The following is a 21,478-nucleotide window of genomic DNA, read 5'->3' as shown; positions in this document are numbered from 1 at the left end:
TCCATTTGTTTACTTTTACATTAAATAATGATAAAAATCATTTGTAAATGTAAAAAACATACCCAAAAGAGAGCCCCCTGCAGCCATGTTGCCACCTTATCAGCTCTCCCAGCAACAGAAACTATACTTGACTAGTCTGATGTCACAGGACTAAGCGGAGATTTGCATAGCCCCTCCGGTTGGCTGCTGAAGATTAGTTTGCATACACCTATCAGTAGCTGGAGGCTGAGCAACCAGAAGGAGAAATACAAAAATCTGCCTGGCAACAAGCTGAAAATAGAATCAGTACACTGGGTGAGACCTCGAATGGGTGTGAAAATAGGAGAAGACTACAAGCCAACCCATGATGCCTCAAATTGCAAAATTATACATATATGTATGTGCAATATGTATATCCTTCCAAAAAAAATTTTACACCTGAAACTATACATCTATGTAGCAGAGACAGACAAGCAACTTCTCTGCAAATTCAAGAAATGAAAGGCTCACACAGTCTTCAAATATTGCACTGAAGGAAAAGGTGTTAAATATTGTACAATATATTTTTCTAATGTTTATGCTTTTTTATGAAAGGAAAAATTAGTTTTAAAAAGCCAAGCTAGGCTAGTCATTTTCATTAAGCATTTTATTAAAGAACCCCTATTACACTCAAGCAAACAAAAAAAAATTAGTGGCATTTTCGTACAGTTATAATCTGTCATATACATCTTTATACCTTCTCTCTCATTATTTCCCATTATTAACGGGTGTGATCATGCAAATGGGTGTGAACAGAAACTGTTATGTTAGACCTGTTATCTCTGTCAGTTTAATTTGGTGATGTTACAATCAAACATTTGGCAATACTATCCACTAAAATGGAAGTGATTACGACAATCATTCATATTGGACTGTGGAATCCCTGAAACTGAGATTTTATTCCTGCCTTGTAAATTATCTTTCTGCTGAGGAGACCACTAGCCTGCAACGATACACAATGAGGAGCAATAGCAGAGATTCCAGACTACAGGACTCTTCTCATAAGCAATTTAGCATGGTGAGCATCCTGAACATAAAAAAGAAATCTTCCATTTACACACGAAGTCTCTTGGTAATAAAATAGAATCCAGCATGGAGTGGATTGGGGTGGGGAGTAAGTATACAGCAATTTTTTAAGTTTTCACAAATATATCTCTGAAATTACTCTAAGTAGGGCAAAGATCAGTATCCACAATGGTTTACTGGAGACCTCTCCTCATCCCCAAGTTAACCGGCTTCAGCAGTCCAATTTTCACCAACTTCGCTGCCAAATTATTGCATATATGTACATACACATGCGCACATTCCCACAAACATTGTCCTCTAGGTTATACAAATTAAATTAGGATTTTTATTTTATTTATTTATTTTACTTTTTGTAACCAGAGATGGCTGCTGGCATGTAGAACACAGACAGAGCAGTTAATAGTTTGGGGTCCTTCAACAGAGCAGAATCATGAATACACGACATAAATGTATTCAGTTCCACCAAAAAGGAAGACAAAAGAAATGTGAACACTAGGAAACTTTTAAAGAATAAATTTTGGAAGAAAGAAGTGTCACTTTGCCATGAAACAGGTTTCTATAAGTAGTAGTTTTATCAACCATATCTAAAGTCAAACATTTACTAGGCTATTTTCTATTGAAAAAAACTCAATTTTGTTATTTTTATTGGTTAGTATGGCCCTTTACCCATAAAGCAGCTGTCTGACTAATATTTACAGACTAAATATTTTCATTAAGTATCAACTACTGTCAGGACAGCTTGAAAGCTATAGCTAACCAATGTTGTTTTCTTTTTACTACTAATGGCAAAGGATAAGAGAAACACTTTCAATGAAAGGTCTTCAATTTACTAGTATGAACAATGGCCCTGGCTAATGACAGATACTGCGTGTTTCTATAATGCTGAACAATCACTTTCTAATAAACATTGATGACAGTACAAAATCAAGAATCTCAAGCACAGATTGGATAAGATGTATTTGAACTAATAACATGATAGATTAAATTCTCTTAGGTCAATAGTCAGCCAGTTATTATTTTATCTTTGCTGACAGGAAAATATCTATCATTCAACTCAACTCAAAAATATAAAACTATGCACTCAAAGAAAAAGATTCAAGATATTTTTCAAAGAGCATTTCCAAACTGCATTTCATTATGTTTCAACTTCAAACATAAAAGTTATAGCCCAGCCACTTCTTCAGCCTAATTCTGCCACGAAGCAAGTTCTACAGTCACAACCAGTAAAAAAGACTGTCAAGGCTTAACAAATGAATCATTACTCAAGCTGACTGAGGAGGAGCTCACAATGGGAAACAGGAAATGCGTAAATATATCACACCAAAAAATATGGCTCTTTTATGTTGCTTCGGCAATGAAAAGGAGTTGTAAACTTAATCAGCTTTCTGCCAGTTTTGACAACATAGTGCTCTCTACACCCCGCTGTGCTCTGGGGATTCCTGTTTGCCAGAATGTTTCCTTGAGATCAAAAACAGGGTTCAGATTGAGCTAGTACTTGGCAATACTGTGTACCAGCATCTTTTATGCTGTCTTCTTGTTCTCTAACCTTTCATTTTAAAAAAGTCTTTAGCTCACAGGTTACCAAGATCCCTTCAAACCACCTATAACTGATCCAGTAACATGCCTACAATTGCAAACCTGAAACAATAACTAAGAGGTGTGACCAGCCTTGTCTATTTCAATGGATGCTAACTAAAAATGACCAATGATAATACTTCATTGTTACCAATTTCATTGCTTGCCAGGGCATGAAAGAAAGGAGAGAGGAACATATTATGAAGATTTGTATAATCCACTGTGATAGTTCTTTTTGGCACCTTAAATGAGTGGTTTTGGGAGACTACCACCAATCCCTCTCTCCTCCAAACCAAGGAGGAGTCAACCCAAAGAAGCCTGGTAGAACCCAACAGAGCATCTGCCACTCATCCCCACCAGGGTGCTGCCAAGCTCAAGTAGTCCACAGGCCATACAGGCCTCAGCAAGGGAAGGCCAGACTTGAGGTTCCCAGCAGAATCCATGGCGTACAAGTATTATTTTTAGCCCATTTTTATAAATGCTAATGTTTTGTATGCTTCTTTGACCGCTGCTGTGCACTGAGCAAACACTTCCAGGAGCATTTCAGTTCTGAGTAGAAATCTTCCATGCTTGTTATTTGTACATGAAGATTTTTTTCTTTTTTAAAAGTTTAATCACAATAATTATTCAGTTTTTGAGTACGAGAATGACAAAATTACAAGCACCCCATTATAAAGAAAACGGTGGCCTTTCTTTGCACAACCCTACTGTCAAAACTTCATGGGATTGATAGCTGAAATGCTGCAGAGTAGTAGCTCTCATTGAAGAGCAGTACTCTGTCTTGTCCACAATAAAACTGGTTTTAATTTGACAGTTATCCACATATGAAATCAAATATCAAGCATTTTCCTATTGTTTATGTTTTTCATGCAATGAAATTACTACTAGTAATATGGATAAGCCCCCACATGACATCCAATACTTATATTTTTCTGCATTTTCTGGACAATTTAAATTATGATTTTTATTCATTTAAAATAAATGTTTGACATCACAGCAGGAAAAACTGAAAAAATAGGTACTACCAAAGTCTACAGGGTCAGTGGTTTCTACTCATCTGTTAGTGACTGAGAGATCTGAGTTCTGCTTCCAGGGCCATGAGTAAGCTGAAGACCCACTGTAATGGATGTGGGGACCTCCATTAGCAAAACTGTGGTGCAGGTGCCACATGGGATCTACACAGGTCCATCTGAATGAACAGATGAAGTTTTCTGAAGGCCAACCGGTTCACATAAAAACAAGGCAGAGGCATAATTTGATCTCTTCGACTGGAAACTCTTAAAAACTCAAAAACATCTCATTGATCAAACATTAGAAGAAGGAGGGGCAAGAGGAAATAGCTCAGTGGTTTGAGCATTGGCCTGCTAAACCCAGTGTTGTCGAGTTCAATCCTTGAGGGGGCCACTTAGGGATCTGGGGCAAAAATCAGTACTTGGTCCTGCTAGTGAAGACAGCGGGAGATAGTCTCCAATTATCATCATTATTATTATAACTGCATAGAACAGTGCTTGTTCCAGCTGTGAAATGGTAACACACAGTTCTTGTTGCTTGAAAGCACTGAGATGAGTTGCTGTAAAGAAGTAGATTGCTGAATATCAAATTTAATAGCCTGATTTTGACTGTGGACTATATCAATCAGATTCTTCAGTGGCAGGTGGAAGACCGCAATATGGACAATACTTTCACATGAAACGGCAGGGGGGTAAGCAGCTAAATGCTGCCCAAGAAATCAACTTACAGCAAAAAAATTCTCATTTCCTTTGTATCTTTTTGTTCAAATTCACATAGTTGCATATGTTACTCACACTTAAAACTACTGATTCCTATTAAAATTAGGTATTTACTACCACAAAAGGTAAATAGTTAATTTATACCACCTTCCCTTTTAGAAAGATCTTAGTGAAGGATTCTTGCAATGCTGCACCTACATTTTTATCCTCTATAAAGAAGGAAAAATTTTTGATGGTTTACATGGATACACATTTATTATGCTTTTGTTAAAATTAATGTATTTAAATTCATGCTAATATATTTGTGTTTTAATTAAAATTAGCTCATTTAAATTTGGGGTTAAGTTTTTACTCCATAACACCCACAAACTCTCCCACTAAAAGCCAGAGACATCCTGATTTTAATTCAAACATTATAACCTTTCTGAAACAAGATTCTCAAAATGTATCTGGACTGCTAATAATAAAACCAGTTTGAGTTCTATTTTAAAATATACAAGGAAAAGTGTTGAGGGAGAAGAATGATTTACTGTAGCCCATAGCTGTGCTGGATGGTTCCACCTGACATCCAACTACCCCAAACAAAACATGGAGTTTCTGTCAAAATATTCGTCACAGAAAGTCAGTATTGCATCAATGAAAAGGGCAGAGACTGCTGAAAAAAATCAGCGTCTAGTTTGCCAGCGTACCCTAAGGGAACATAGCTATTGAAGCTTGAAATACCTTAGCCAAGGGCTAATTAAGTCTTCCACAGACATGATTCTCAGAATTCATGTGTCTGTTTGCTCTTGTTCAAATATAGTCAGTCATAATGAGGACTAACAGTATGTAGTAACTCCTTTAGAAGTTATACTATCTAGAAACTCAAAACACCTTTACAATTTTAATACAACCTTACAACTACAGTATATTTTACAAACTGTTTTTTCAATTCTTATTGCTACATAAACAGATGATTTTATTGACCCTATTCTGTCCTGAGAAGAAACAAGAGAAGCAGTTCTAATTAAATGAAAGAAATCACATGTGTATTAGCAAAAGGGAATTGGGTTGCAAAAAAACAAATAGCTAGTATGGTATATACTCAAGAAGAGCTCAGCATTTCCCTTCAACTCTGGCCCTTTTGGAAAGGGTTAAATGCAGTCACGGAGCAATAATTTTCTGTCTTATTTATTTGCACATCTAAGATACATGTCCATGCTAAAAAATTCCTATATACCATGTCAACATTTAATTCCTTGGTTCAGAGATTAAATCTACTTCTGAAAATAAGTGTAGTATATGAGTTAAAGCCCTAAGATGTGAAAACATAGGTGACAATGAAGAATCAAATTCAAGCCTGGCATATGGAGGAAGCCAGACTAACCTTGTTTGAAGTCCACTAAAAAGAAATGGCAATAACGACAATATAAACACAAAATTTCCTGAAAAAAATGCCCCACAAAAATTAGTAACTAATTTCACATTTGATCACACTGGGGACATCTCTCTCCAACAGCAAGACGGGAGGTCAGAGGTCCTTGGGGTGCAGTATTCCAAACCTCTGTAGCAGCATAAATTAGATTACCTTCACTTTTTCCTGATGACTAAAGCCACAACTTTAGCCATAAAGCAATAAATTACACAGACTCTGAACAGCTCTACTAAAATTTTCTCAGATGTCTTTACATTAAATCATGTGAAGACCAAAGGCTCAGCATCATCCCTTTTGATCTCACCAATTGCATCTATTCTTTGATATCACTGAGACGCGGAACCTGGTACACAAGGCACCAAATTCTATATCAGATATAACTAGGCATTCCCACAGGAAATTAGAAGGTGGCATTGATGGGAGCTGTGAAGGCAAAGAAACATTCTGGTTTATACAAAATGCCAGTGAAATTTTTCTACCCAGGTCAATCTTAGATTCAAATATTTTTTTCCTGATCATATGTATCCCAAGAGACAGCTTTCTTTCGGTACGTCTTCACTATCCGCCGTATCGGCGGGTAGCAATCGATTGCTCGGGGATCGATATATCGCGTCTCATCTAGACGTGATATATCAATCCCCGAACGCGCTTATATCGATTCCGTAACTCCACCAACCCGAATGGAGTTGCGGAATCGACAGGGGGAGCCACGGACATCGATCCCGCGCCGTGAGGATGGTGAGTAATTCGATCTTAGATACTTCAACTTCAGCTACGTTATTCACGTAGCTGAAGTTGCGTATCTAAGATCGATTTTCCCCCGTAGTGTAGACCAGCCCCTAGAGTGTAAAGAGTAAAAGTGTCCAGAAGTTAAACTTGGAAGATTAAAAAAATTCATGATGGGTGGTGGGGAAGGGGAGCATCTCTTTGGAATTCTATGCACTTTCTCTGTGCAACTGTGTCCTTCCTGCAGTTACATTTACTTTATCTATCTTAGCTACTTATCTGCCCCCCCAACCTTCCTTGTTACTGTAGTTATCTGAACAACTCACAATCTTGAATGCATTTAACTCTGCTACACCCCTGGGAAGTAGGGAAGTACTATTATCCCTACTTTAGAGATGGAGAACTGAGGCCCAGGAGGTATTGGACATAGCAGGGAACTGAACCTGGGTCTCTCAAGGACCATCTTTCCTCTTATTTAATTAATGCCTCATTTTAACAGCAAATGTGTGCAAGGTTAGACTTCCTCCAATATGATTCACACAGTTCTAGAATGTTTTACAGTGGATCTCTGGTATACGTTGGGGTTGCATTCTTGAAAAAGGCAAAGGATAACGAAATGACAGATACTGGGGACAGATACCCTCCATCCCCGCTCCGCCTCTTCCTGCCCCCTTCTCCACCCGTCCTACTTCTTCCCACCCAGTTCCGCCCCCTTCTCCGAGCGCACCCCATCCCTACTCCTCCCCCTCACCCCCAGCCTCCTGCATGCTGCAAAACAGCTGATCACCGTGGGAAGGAGGCTATTGGCAACGGATATGTGGACTGACATAAATTGTAACACGTTCCCCTACTGATGAGCAACGGATATGCAAAACAACAGATCAGAGGGAGACATATACCAGGGACCCCCCTGTATAACTAATCTGTATTACATTAGATGACTTTCAAGTCAAGGAAGCTAGCCACAATCTACAGCAAGAAACAAATTTATTTGCTACTGCCTATAATTAAAGGTTAAGAGCCTACTGTCAATTGCCAACTATTTTGGTTCATTTTTCAAATTATAATGAAACAAAACAAAAGCATTTCAGTTACTTAAAAATATACAGAAAGTATAGTTAATTTGAAAAGTTGCTTTTTTCAACAGTCATCACATGAAGTTTTTGGATTTGTTCACACTTGCAAGGTCACAGTTGCATATGATATAAGCAAAGGGTTAGCAGAAAAAAAAAAAAAAAAAAAGGTCTGTCCAGAGCGCTTGATCTTGTAGAATTAGAATGATCTTTTACATACAGTGTCTTAACTCACAGAGATGGTGTCCAAACACTCAGTCTACCAGAATTATCTTGATTTTGGAAGACGGTACTAAAATCCCTTCCTGTTTTAAAGAAACCAAGGTTTTGTTCCAATCTTACAAAAACAGCTTGGTGAGCGGATACTTTCTCCCTGTCCACCCAAAGTTGTAAGGCACAAATGTGTTAGCCTCCCAATGCCCAATGGTTCCCACAGTGTTGCCCATTATACATCTAAAAAGACACAGACACCCCCAAAAATTTATGTTTTCAACATCTCATGATTTTATGTCAATCTCATGATTTTCAAAGCTTTGGGCTGGCCATACCACATGAAAAGAACAAGAGAGCACATGGGCTCAGTTCAAAAACATCTAGGCCAGACAGCAGGAGCAGTGGGTGACTGTAAGAGCTAGTACAGCAGCCGCACTACCACCAGGAGTGAGTGGGGGGGGAGAAGGGAGGGAGGACAGAAAGCTAGAAGGAAAAAAACACAAATTGGACTGTTTCTCACCTTGCACATCCACATATTCCTGAACTGCCACTGAATGTGACAAGTGTCCAACTTTGCATTCTAAAAATTGACATTGTATTCACAGAAAATTAAATAAGACTGAATTATACTGCATTTATTAATCAAGACCACAACAAAAGGCTAAATACAGAAACTTTTCTCTGCAGTGAAAAATCCACGCTGTTCTAACTCCATGAAACAGGAGAATTCATCTTTGAGACCCAGCTGGACTTATTCTCCCCTTAGCAACTCAAGACCCAGAACTGTGCAGGGGACAGACCCCTTCAGGCACACCAGGGCCCATGCAGCCCAACCCCTACTCCCTGCCACGAGTGCAGGGAAGAAAAACTGCTGGGAGGGGACAGCCAGAAACTCAGCCAGCAGAGACAAGCAACTAGAGAAGGAACCTTCAGAGATTGATGTCATCAATACCTGACTTTTCCACGACACAGGGACCCCTTGATGCCAACTGGCAGAGGGAACAGGGTTTTTATAGGAATCCATTGCGCTTACATGTGAGGTTTCTACAGACAGCCAGTAGCCCACTTGTCGCCCTAATCATTGCAAAATATATTTAAAGATAACATTTAAGAAGTTAATGCAACTATATTGAAAATTATATTCTTAAGGTCTTGATAAGATAGGTGACCAGGGGATGACATGACTCCGACAAGTTCCTTTCAGGTAGGAGGTAACAGACGCTTATCTCCCTGTCTGGTCATATGTGTATTGTTTGCTTCACAATGGTCACTGAACCTGATGCTAATCAAGAAACTGTGAAATCAACAAGAGAGGAAAGCCATAGGAAAAAACAAACAGAAGGGGGTATCCTGTTTATGAAAAAGAACAAAGGATTGTTCTGATATAGCTAGGAATTCCAAGAGACACCCTGGATACTTCACCTGGAGACAAGCTGATAGCATTTGTTTGTCATATGGAGAGAGAGTACCAGCCTACCGGGCTGTAAAGCACTGGTGTGCAATACTATTAGACATGAGAATATCTTGTTAATTTAGTCTAGACTCTAGACTATTATTATATTGTTATTTTATATATAACCATTTGTTTCATAATTCTGCTACTATTAAACCTCTACGCCAATATAATGCTGTCCTCGGGAGCCAAAAAAATCTTACCGCGTTATATCGAACTTGCTTTGATCCTCCGGAGCGCGCAGGCCCCCTCCCCTGCCACAGGAGCGCTGCTTTACCGCGTTATATCCAAATTCGTGTTATATCAGGTCGCGTTATATTGGGGTAGAGGTGTACTTTGAATCTCTATGCTTTGTTAAATAACCCTAGACTTGATTTCACTATAAACATATCTAAGTGCTATGTGAAGCAGGGTGGTGATCAGAGGTGGAACTGGTAAACTGGGGTGTGCTGTTTCTTTGGAATTAGTGGATTTGTGAACAGCGTGTGTCCAGTGATCCAGGAGCTGGATACTCTAGGGAGAGGCTCAGAGCAGTTGCAGTTTGCCTTTCACTAACCTGGAAAGACAGCAGGGCCTGTGTAGAACTAAAGGGGAGCAGTTGTGTTGCATGTGGGAGGTGGAGTTGGGTAGCTGAGCCCTGGCAGACACAAAAAGGTTTCTTCATGCTAATAGCAGGTGCTCTGTGAGGTGCCTCAATTCTGGGTACCCCCAGGAAGCATCACATCCTCTCCACTCTCCAGTTTTTACTCTGGAAATTTTTTCCCGTATGTCTTTTGACTGTTTGCTCCAACTCTCTAACCTCAGTCTCTTCACTTCAGTTTAACTTCAACTACCCTCCATGCTACCCTTTCCTCTATCTTCTTAATTCCCACCCTTTAATGCCCCCTTCCTCTTCCTACTCTACTTCCTTCTCAACAAAACCCAACTTAATTTTTTTTAAAAGAAACGAACAAAAAATTATGAGACTAACATGACATTTGCACACTCTTCTTGAATGTTATATTCCCTCCTGCAGAGGTTTGTTTTTACTATCTAAGATTGTCCCTGCAGTGAAGACTTTACATTCTCCTTGTCTGAAAAAAATGCCTAGCATAATAGGACCCTGATCTCAGTTGGGGTCCCTAGATGCTACCTTAATAAATAAATAATAATGGCTTGATGCTCTTCTACACGAAAACAAGTTGTTGAAGAAAAAGTTGTTTTGATTACCTCTATTTCTCATTTTTTTCTCTGCTGTAAAATTGTCAAGCTGGACATCTGTTATAAGAAAAACAATGCAACATTCTGGAGAAAGATGTCAAGAATATATAGTCAGTATATTCAACAACAAAACTTAACACTTTTACATTTCCCAAGCAGTGAAACCTGTTGCAGGATACAAAGCAACTGCCAAAGGACATGCAAAAGTCACAATACACCCAATGTTCAAACATATGGATACACTGATTAATTTACTGTGCAGCACATATTGGCTGACTATGAACTGTCACTCCTCACCCTGAAGGTGATCGTATTTCAGTGGTGCTGTATGCATATCAAGTAATACAGAACTGATGTGTTTTGCGCCTGTTACATTTTCTACAAGTGAAGCTGCTAATATTCAGACTTGTTTAATTTCCACAGTGGAACAGTATCTTCCAGGGGATAGCGACAGCACTGCCTGTTCCCAAGGAAAGACAGTAAGACTGTGGTTGTGGAAAGATTGAGCCAGGAAATAAAAAACTGACAGTTAAGTAAAGTCCCATGGCACTGGCAGCACAAGTATGAGCAGTGGCTCGATAACAGGAGATGAAGTGAGTACAGTTGCTGCTGCCCATTGCCACTGCAGGACAGCACAAAATGAATATTAAAGTAGCTACAGGGAAGAAGAGGTCTGGAAATATTTGCTGTAAATTTTCACTTTTTTTTAAGTTAATTAAAACAAACTATTAGGAAATATTTCCAGTTCCACAATAGTTTACAAAGCACTTTGGGACCCCTCAGGAGGATACAGGAGCATAACATGATATTAGCTCTGAGAGATGTTTAAAAATAGCCATTAAAAGAGGGACTTCTCGGATCTAAAAGCACAAAAAAGAGTGAAAAAGCCACATCCATCTATCAGAGAGGGAACGATGATATAAGGTGAGTGAGACGGCAGTTTTCAAGATAACTGGAACAAACAGACAAACTTCAGTTCTTTTAAAAAAAAAACAAAAAACAACAAAAAAAATGCTGCTCAATGAACACACACACACACACACACACACACACACACACAGAGCAAATTTGCAGTTCCAAAAGCTGGGTCAACACACGCAAGCCACAATAATGTGGTCTTCCATGAGGATTTTAGATCCAAATTTGCCCCTTCCATACAAACCCGAAGTTTCAATATTTTATTTTAAATTATACATATGAAATGCAAAACCACAAAGTGAGGCTACAGACAATATGATATCAATGATACCACATCATTTAAAGTTAACTGATCTAACAAAGCTTTACAGCACCTTTCATCTCCAAAGCAATCCACAATCATGAGCAAATTGATCCTCAAAAACTCTTAAGTGAATTATAACATTTTAGAGATGCGGTGCAAGCATGCACGCACAGAGTTAAGGTCCGCACAGTCAAAAGCTTGACGATTCAATAAGAAGCCAATAGGGCCAGATTTTCAGGAGTACTAAGCTTCAACCGGAGCCCTGGGTGAGCCTCACTTCTGAAAAATCAAGTCCTTAGATACCTCAAAATTAGGTGACCAATAACTAAAGCACCCAAAATGAGAGCTTGCTTTGAAAGTTAACCTGTACATTACTAGGCCAAAGCCATAGGGGGACTATGTCAGAGCCAGGATTAGTATTCAAGCATTTGACTCCCAGTCCTCTGTTCAAACCAAGAAATCATACCTTTCCTTTTGTGTTAACGTCTCACATTTGGACAATGGCAAGTTGAAATGTACCATATGCACAGATACAGTATTTAACAAAAGAGAGGCACCCATACTACTCTAATTTAGGTTGTGAAGCTACTAAGTCACTTTCTCCCACTAATTAAAGACATTTTGAAAGCCTATGTTATAAACGGCAGATTTTAGATGCACAGTAGACAGGGTTGTGTGTGTCAAGGACAGACTGGTATTAATGAAAAACAAAAGCATATTTTGGCATCCAAATGCTTTTTTCCTCAGAACTACATTTCCATAATGAATAGTTTAGATGATAATGATTTTAAATAAATGAGTTTTCTTTATTAGTTTCCTCTGATGTTACGCTACTAGGATTAATACGTTTCTCCCACCATCGGATATTTGGCTTTCAGAAGTCTCATAAAAAAGCTTGAGCAGCCTCTAGAAATTTAAACTACCAAAACATGTAATGTGTATTTTTTAAATTGGGTTAATCAAGTTGGGTGAATTCAGAAAAAAGCAAGCTGGGGAGAAGGATATGACAATTATATCTTAAGTAGTCCTCTCTGAAATATTGCACAAATTTAAATTAGACATAGTTTTAAATAACCTAAAAAAAACCCAAAACACAACTCTTGATTATTACACCCCTATCTATCTTCAGTCAGCTATCCTCATCAGACAGGTATTCTGAAGACTCAGCACTGCCTTATTCAAATTTGGTTGGGGGGGGGAGGGAGAGAGAGCAAGTGAGTGTCTTTCCTTGTTAGCTGCACTGCTGCTAACATTATCTATTGTCATCTGTGGCCAAGAGATAGCACACACAGTTGCTAAGCAACTCTTCTTGGGCCATCTCAATACTGGCTTTCCGCCACTTGGGAATACTTAAATGAACCTAGCATTTGCACATAAAAAAACCCCAGAGGCAATGCATTACTAAATGCAATACCAACTGCAATCAAACTCTTCACAACTGTTTCACAAAGTCTGATCAAGCAGGCCACAGACCCTTCAAGAGAAATTTTTTTTTTTAAATAAAGCAAGCAATCAGCTTATACAATTCATTCATTTCAAAATCAAATTCCTCCTTCTATTTTGATCACTACTAAATTTAAGCCATGAAGATTTGTTTTGTTGCCATTTTTGTAAAGCACAGTAAGACCTCATGTGAGGGCAAGCAAAAAGTTGCAAGGAAAAATGCAAGAATCAAAAAAAATGCAGGGAGTATTTTCTTTTCCACTGTGACAGTCTGTCCCCCCATGTTCACCCTTTTTCACAGGGCTACGGTAAATTTTGAACAAAATATGTCTTGTGAGGTATGATTTGAAAACTCAATTTTCTATCCATTACTGTCCTGGTAAAATATGCATGGCAGGCAACATTGTATGTAAAGTTACATGGTTCTACTATATGATATTACTAAGACATGTTCCAAGTCTGAGGAGCTGTCACAAACCAGTTTCCCAAAGACTAAAGGCTAACCAACACCTCAATCAGGTGTCAACAAAAATCAAATGGACCATCACCTGGTTAAGTGGCTGTTCTTTGGCAGAAAAGAGGGTGGGGGCAAAAAAACTACATCTTGACAAAGAAATAGTTTGGGGTTCCCATCACACAGACTTTCTGTTTTCTGAACCTCAACAGGGGATATTCTCAACAAAGAAAAACAACAAGGGAGAGTAGATACCCCAAATTATCACTCCCCTTTCTCTCTGCCCCAGCATCCACAACACCTGAACAACAAAGGAAGCTGCACTGGACTGGGGGGAGGGATCCTGATTGAAAGAGATTCATCCAATAAGGCTGCTGAAACGTGGTGAGAGAAATCTGCTTTGAATTCACTTAATAAGCTAAGTTAGGTATTAGTTGTGTTTTACTTTTAATTTTCTTGTAACCAATTCTGACTTTTATGCCTCAATACTTGTAGTCACTTAAAAATCTATCTTTCTGTAGTTAATACATTTGTTTTACTCTTAGATAAACCAATGTGTTTGGATTGAGGTGTCTGGGAAACTCCATTTGGGATAACAGGATTTGGGCATATAATTTTCTATTAATAAAATGATGGACTTTATATGAGCTTGTCTTGTCCAACAGAGAGCTGGCAGTTCAAGACATACATTTCTGGGGAATGTCTGGAACTGGGAATTTGCTGGTGTTACTCTGCAGTGTAATTCATGAGTGGCTGGACATAGCACTCATACAATATAACTGAGAGTAACTTACATGCTGGATGCTGTGTGTGAGCAGACCAAGAGCGGTAGCTCTCACAGAAAAGCAGTGCAAAAGGCACCCCAACATGGAGAACTGAGGAGAAACAGCTGTTCATCAATCCAGATAGTACCTTGCACATAATGTCCCATCCACTCCTAAATTTTTCTAGATATTTACCTGTACATGATTTTTCCACATAACAAGAACCCTAATCTGCGTGGGTTGTGGTGAAATTAGCGTGGTAGGAAGAAACAGCACTATATAAAGAACAGTTACTTTACAGTAACTGTGGTTCTTTGAGATACGTTGTACACATGGATTCTATGCCACACGTACTTTCTCTATGACTAAGGAGTCCTACTTATATAGGATTTTGTATTAATGAAGGAAATAAGGAATGGTTAGGCTCATTCTGCCCATTATGCCTCACGTGAAGGGGCCCTGCAAGGACATCTGAGGTGCAGGAATGGTTCCAGCTTACACAAGTGGCCAAACAATCTATCTTTGTACAGTATCAGATGCATACAAAGCAGCCTGCAAGGAGGTTCAAGCTATCACCTGTTCCTCTAGCCTGATGGATTTGGGTTTTTCCCTGTGATCCTGTGGGAGTCTTTCCATAAACTGAGACAATTTATCCCAGTGCAGACCAATGCTTCTGGCAAAACACAGAGTGGTTTGCAATACACATCTGGAGACTAGTAGAAGAAGAACAGATTTTTCTGCCAAACAGATCCAGTCTCAGTATTCTTTTGTTGTTGTTTTAGGAGGCCCTTGCTGCTGGGCCAGGATCATTCCTGGACAGCTGCTATAACAAAATGAGCCTGGCACCAGATGTTAACTAAAAGGACTCAAAGCCCTTGGGAGAAACTCCATACAGTATGTCTGCTCCTCAGAAGTGGCAGGCATTGATGTTAAAGTCCACCACAAATCCTCTACAGGCTTTAAAAATCCCTCGTTAATAAACATGGAAGAAAGAAGACTGTGCAGCAGCTTGTGTGACTTATCCCACTGGAAAGTAGTGCAAGAGGTCTTGGATCTGGGCCATGTGTTTCCATCAGGTCTTGGAATACTTAAAAGCTGAGGACAGAAGGACTGCCTGCTTCATAAGGCGTGGATAATAAAAATGCCACCAGGATTAATTGTTCTTCCATCTCTGCCCATTGATCCTCTTAATTCTTAGGGGAAGAAAATGTGGCCAGAGGCAGGGGTTGCAGCACAGCACTGGCTTGCAGTCATATAGCTGCATACCCAAAGGCCTCTAAGCATATGGATACTGGATACGTGTACACAGAAGAAAAACAGGGGCCCTGTTTCCTGTGAAATCCATGGCCTCCCTTGCTCAAAGAGTAATCTCTGAAATCTGTCTTTGACTGCCAGTGTGGTGCCCATAGAGGAGGAGAAGGAGGAGGAGGAGGAGAAGCAGGAGATAAGTCTCCACTATGTCTTGATGGAAAAGATTTAAAGAACATACCTCCTTCAGTGGTGGGACTATCCTTGATATGCTCCGACGCTCCTGCATCTTTCTTACCAAGTTAGGGAAGGAGACAGTATCAGCCTCTCCACTCCACCATAATTTTGGTGGCCTAAGATCTAGTTAGTACTGATGATGTTATATAAGTCAGCAACAGGGACTCCAGTATCAGGCCCACAGACAGGTCACTTGGTGCCCAAAAGGCTATAAGCATTGAAAGAGATGTTAACTAAGTGCTGAATGCTGTGGGTACCAAGAAGGTCAGAGTCAGTGCTGAAGAGAAGGTAGTCAGTCAGTGACTTTAGCCAGCACAGCAATAACTCTTTTCATAACCACTACTGAGGTGCTAGAAGGGCCCCATCTTAGGCCCGTGGCCGCAGAATTTGAGAGGAGTCTAAGGCCTAGTCTACAAGTTAAGATCGAATTTAGCAGCATTACACCGAATTAACCCTGCACCCGTCCACACAACGAAGCCAATTACTTCAACATAAAGGGCTCTTAAAATCGATTTCTGTAGTCCTTCCCGACGTGGGGAATAGTGCTGTAATAGACATTGCCGGTTCGAATCAGGGTTAGTGTGGACGCAATTTGACGGTATTGGCCTCCGGGAGCTATCCCACAGTTCACCATTGTGACTGCTCTGGACAGCAATCTGAACTCGGATGCACTGGCCAGGTAGACAGGAAAAGCCCTGCGAACTTTTGAATTTCATTTCCTGTTTGCCCAGCATGGACAGCTGGTCAGCACAGGTGACCATGCAATCCGAGAATTGAAAAAGAGCTCCAGTACGGACCGTACGGGAGGTACTGGATCTGATCGCTGTATGGGGAGAGGATTCTGTGCTAGCAGAACTACGTTCCAAAAGATGAAATGTCAAGACATTTGAAAAAAATATCTCCAAGGGCATGATGGAGAGAGGCCACGATAGGGACTCACTACAGTGCCGCATGAAAGTTAAGGAGCTCAGACAAGTGTACCAGAAATCCAAAGAAGCAAACTGACACTCCAGGACAGAGCCACAGACATGCCGCTTCTACGCTGAGCTGCATGCAATTATAGGGGGGGCCGCCACCACTACCCACCTCTGTGGATTCCAAGGAGGTGGTACTCTCAGCCATGCCGGAGGATTTTGTGGACGGGGAAGATGAGGAGGAGGAGGAGGACGATGAGCTTGCGGAGAGCATACAGCACACCGTTTTCCTCAACAGCCAGGATCTTTTCCTCAGCCTGACTGCAATAGCCTTCCAACCCTCCCAAGGCAGTATCCTGGGACCATGAAGCCAGAGAAGGGACCTCTGGTGAGTGTACTTTTGTAAATATAAAACATGGTTTAAAGGCAATCGTTTCTTAATGATTAATTTGCCCTGAGGACTTGGGATGCATTCGCGGCCAGTACAGCTACAGGAAAAGTCTGCTAACATGTCTGGGGATGGAGCGGAAATCATCCAGGGACATCTCTATGAAGCCCTCCTGGAGGTACTCCAAAAGCCTTTGCAGAAGGTTGCTGGAGAGGGCAGCCTTCTTTCATCTCCCATGGTAGGACACTTTACCACACCATGCTAGTAGCCAGTAATCTAGTATCATTGCATGACAAAGCCTGGCAGCATATGGTCCCGGTGTTTGCTGGCATTAAAGCAACATTCGTTCTTTATCTCACTGTGTTATCCTCAGGAGACTGATATCGTTCATGGTAACCTGGTTGAAATATGGGAATTTAATTAAGGGGACATTCAGAGGTGGCCGTTCCTACTGGGCCGTTTGCCTGTGGATGAAAAGAAATACTCCCTGCAGTAAGCCAAGCGTGGGGGCGGGGGGCGCATTGGCACTGAGCTGTTTGTGTTTGGCTACCAGGGATCTTCCCTGATAGCAGCCATGCGGTGGGGGGAGAAGTAAAGCGATCATCCCAGAGAACTGGATGGGGGGAGGAGGTTAGTTTGGTTTCTGCTGCTGCACGTTAACACAAAAACCGCAGCACTCAACGGGCTTTGCTTGGTATGGGAAAGGAGGGCGCTGCTTTTATGAAGGTTGCAGAAGCCGAAAGACAATGGCTTACTGTGGCTGCATGCAAGCCGAATTCTGTTGCCCGGACCTGCGTCTGTGATCTCCAACACCAAAGGCGAAGGCACTCAATATTAAGATGCAAAATGAAACCTTGTACCGAAATCACATGTGCTATGTAAGGTGAATAGTGTTGTTCACCATGAAAGAGTATACCCATTGTTCTGTAAAATGTATCTTTTTAAATACTTCTCTCTCTTTTTTCCCCTCCCTCCTGCAGCTGCAAATTTTTCAAGCCTCCTTCCTTCGTCCCGAAGGCTATCTCAGATAAGGCAGCAAAAAAAACAGCACGCGAGATGAAATGTTCTCCAAGATCATGCAGTTGACCTGCAATGAAAGAGCTCATCTGAATGAGTGGAAGGACACAGTATCACAGTAAAGGAAAGCGGCCAATGAATGTGAGGACAGGAGGGATGAATGTGAGGACAGGTGGTGGCAGGAAGATCAGAGGAGGCAGGATGTAATGCTGGGGCTACTGTGGGATCAAATGGACATGCTCCGGCGTCTGGTGGAGCTTCAGGAATGGCAGCAGGATCACAAGAGTGTCGCTGCAGGCCCTGTTTAACTGCCCTCCCCAAGTTCCATAGCCTCCTCACCAGACTCCCAAGAACGCAAGCGGGGGCGGGGGAGGGAAAGCTCCATGCATACTGCCATTCCACCCCAGTGGACAGCCCAAGCAACAGAAGGCTGTCATTCAACAAGTTTTGAAGTGGTCTTTTCCTTCCCCTCCTCCCACACACCATCCACGCTACCTTGTCAGTTCTCTCCCTATTTTTATAATCAATTAATAAAAAATACATGGTTTTTAAATGATAGTGACTTTATTTCCTTTGCAAACAAGCTGTGATTGAAGGGGGGAGGGTGGGTGGCTTACAGGGAATAAGTCAATCAAGGGGGCGGGTTTTCATCAAGGAGAAACAAATAGAACTGTCACACCGTAGCCTGGCCAGTCATGAAACTGGTTTTCAAAGCTTCTCTGATGTGCAGTGCTTCCTGGTAAGCACTTCTAATCGCCCTGGTGTCTGGCTGCACGTAATCAGTAGCCAGGTGATTTGCTTCAACCTCCCAACCCGCCATAAAGGTCTCTCCCTTACTCTCACAGAGATTGTGGAGCACACAGCAAAACAGCAATAACAATGGGAATATTGGTTTGGCTGATGTCTGAGACAGTCAGTAAAGTGCACCAGCGACCCTTTAAACGTCCAAATGCACATTCTACCACCATTCTGCACTTGCTCAGCCTGTAGTTGAATAGCTCCTGACTACTGTCCAGGCTGCCTGTGTATGGCTTCATAAGCCATGACATTAATGGCTAAGCTGGATCCCCAAGAATAACTATAGGCATGTCAACATTCCCAACAGTTATTTTCTGGTCTGGGAAGTAAATCCCCTGCTGCAGTCGTTTAAACAGACTAGTGTTTCTGAAGACACGAGCGTCATGAACCTTTCCCGGCCATCCCACATTGATGTTGGTGAAACGTCCCTTGGGATCCACTGATGCTTGCAGCACCACTGAAAAGTACCCTTTGTGGTTTATGTACTGGTTGCCCTGGTGCCAAGATAGGGATATGGGTTCCATTTATCGCCCCACCACAGTCAGGGAATCCCCTTACAGCAAAGCCATCTACTATGACCTGCACATTTCCAGAGTCACTATGTTTGGTAGCAGCAGCTCAGCAACTGCTTTGGCTACTTGCATCACAGCAGCCCCCAAAGTAGATTTGCCCACTCCAAATTGATTCCAAACTGACTGGTAGCTGTCTGGCGCTGTAAGCTTCCACAGGGCTATTGCCACTTGCTTCTCAACTGTGAGGGCTGCTCTCTTCTTGGTATTATGGCACTACAGGGCAGGGGAAAGCAAGTCACAAAGTTCCATGAAAGTGCCCTTACGCATGCGAAAGTTTCCCAGCCACTGGAGACTCATCCCACACCTGCAACACTATGTGGTCCCACCAGTTTCCCGGGCCCAGAATCAGCGTTCCGCGGTATGAACCTGCCCCATTAACAGCATGATCTCCGAAGCGCCGGGGCCCGCAGTTTGAGAGAATTCTGTGTCCATGTTCTCATCACTCTCGTCGCCGCGCTGCTGTCGCCTCCTCCTCGCCTGGTTTTGCAGGGTCTGGTTCAGCATAAACTGCACAATAATGTGCGAAGTGTTTACAATGTTCTTGACTGCTGCGTTGAGCTCAGCAGGCTCCGTGCTTGCCGTGGTATGGTGTCTGCACTGAAAAAAGGCACACAACGATCCTCTGCCATTGCTCTGACGGAGGGAGGGGCGACTGACGATATGACTTACAGGGAATTAAATTCTACAAAGGTGAAGGCTTTGCATCAAGGAGAAACACAAACAACTGTCACACAGAATGGTCCCCTCAAGGATTGAACTCAAAAGCCTGGGTTTAGCAGGCTGTTGATTTCACGGAGGGACGGGAGAGAAAATGAATACGAAACAAATCTGGTCTATTTCTTGTTTTGATCCACATCATCAATCTTTTACATCTTAGGCTGGCACCAGACGGTGCAGTATGATTGCTAACCATCGTCACCTCCAGGGCGCTTAGCAGATGATGCTGCATTAAGACTGTAAGCCATCGCCATCTCCTGGCTACTCGCCAGAAGATGCTGTATTATGACTGCTAGCCCTCAACATCTCCTGGGCGCTCAGCAGAATATGGGACATAAGCTGGCTGAGTCACTCCCATCTCTGTATGACGACAATGGCTTTCAGTCCTAATGCACCATCTGCTGCCAAAAGGCAATGAGCTGCTGCTGTGTAGCAATGCAGTCCCATGTCTGCCAGCACCCAGGAGACTTACGGTCAGCTGTGCGGGCTCCATGCTTGCCGCAGTATGGCATATGCACAGGTAACCCAGGAAAAAGGGCATGAAACGGTTGTCTGCCATTGCTTTCATGGAGGGAGGGAGAGAGAGGGGGGCCTGATGACATGTACCCAGAACTACCTGTGACAATGTTTTTTGCCCCATCATGCATTGAGATCTCAACCCAGAATTCCAATGGGCGGCAGAGACTGCGGGAACTATGGGATAGCTACCCACAGTGCAACACTCCAGAAGTCGATGTTAGCCTCAGTACTATGGATGCACACCCCCAAATGAATGTACTTAGTGTGGCCACATGCATTCAACTTTATACAGTCTGTTGCCAAAAATCGAATTCTGTAAAATCGGAGTAATCCTGTAGTGTAGACATACCCCAAAATGTTATGTTTCCAGTCTGAGGGTCCCAGAGAAGATCTACGTCTCGACTCCAGAGCAATGCTCCTTCCTAACCTTCTTCAATAAATCGATAAGTGCAGTCAACCAACGGAGTCTCTTAGATGTCTCAGCACTGGAGCTCAGGGTGGAATCATGGCTTGCTGGGGCAAGAGGAACTGAAGGGAGAACTGAGCTTTAGCTGTGTCCTTCTCTGTTCCCAGGGAGGTCTTCATGGAGCACTTCAGAAAAAATAACTGAACTAGCATCCCCAGATTTCTGAGGCCGCTTGGAAAAACAGCAGCGGATGTAGAAATGGTCAAGGATATAACCTTCGCCTACAAGAAAAAGGCACTTAGCATACCCATTGTTGAGTAGCATAGATGCATTACAGGAGGGACATATCTT

General features: G+C 41.8%; 1 protein-coding gene across 5 annotated transcripts in view; it reads right to left on the bottom strand.

Moving 5' to 3' along the window:
* ATF7IP (activating transcription factor 7 interacting protein) overlaps positions 1–21,478 on the bottom strand; it is a 167,386-nt gene that overhangs the window by 106,821 nt on the left and 39,087 nt on the right. For 2 of the 5 annotated variants that reach the window (XM_050953804.1, XM_050953847.1), the window contains exon 1: positions 63–344. The exons of the other annotated variants lie outside the window; for them this stretch is intronic. The gene's annotated coding sequence lies outside the window, so the exon portion shown is untranslated. Of the gene's footprint in view, positions 1–62; positions 345–21,478 lie in introns of those variants that run through there. 5 annotated transcript variants of the gene reach the window in all.

Source organism: Gopherus flavomarginatus, chromosome 1 (genome assembly GCF_025201925.1).
Source record: "Gopherus flavomarginatus isolate rGopFla2 chromosome 1, rGopFla2.mat.asm, whole genome shotgun sequence".
NCBI lineage: Eukaryota > Metazoa > Chordata > Testudines > Testudinidae > Gopherus > Gopherus flavomarginatus.
This window is presented reverse-complemented; position numbering and strand designations above follow the sequence as displayed.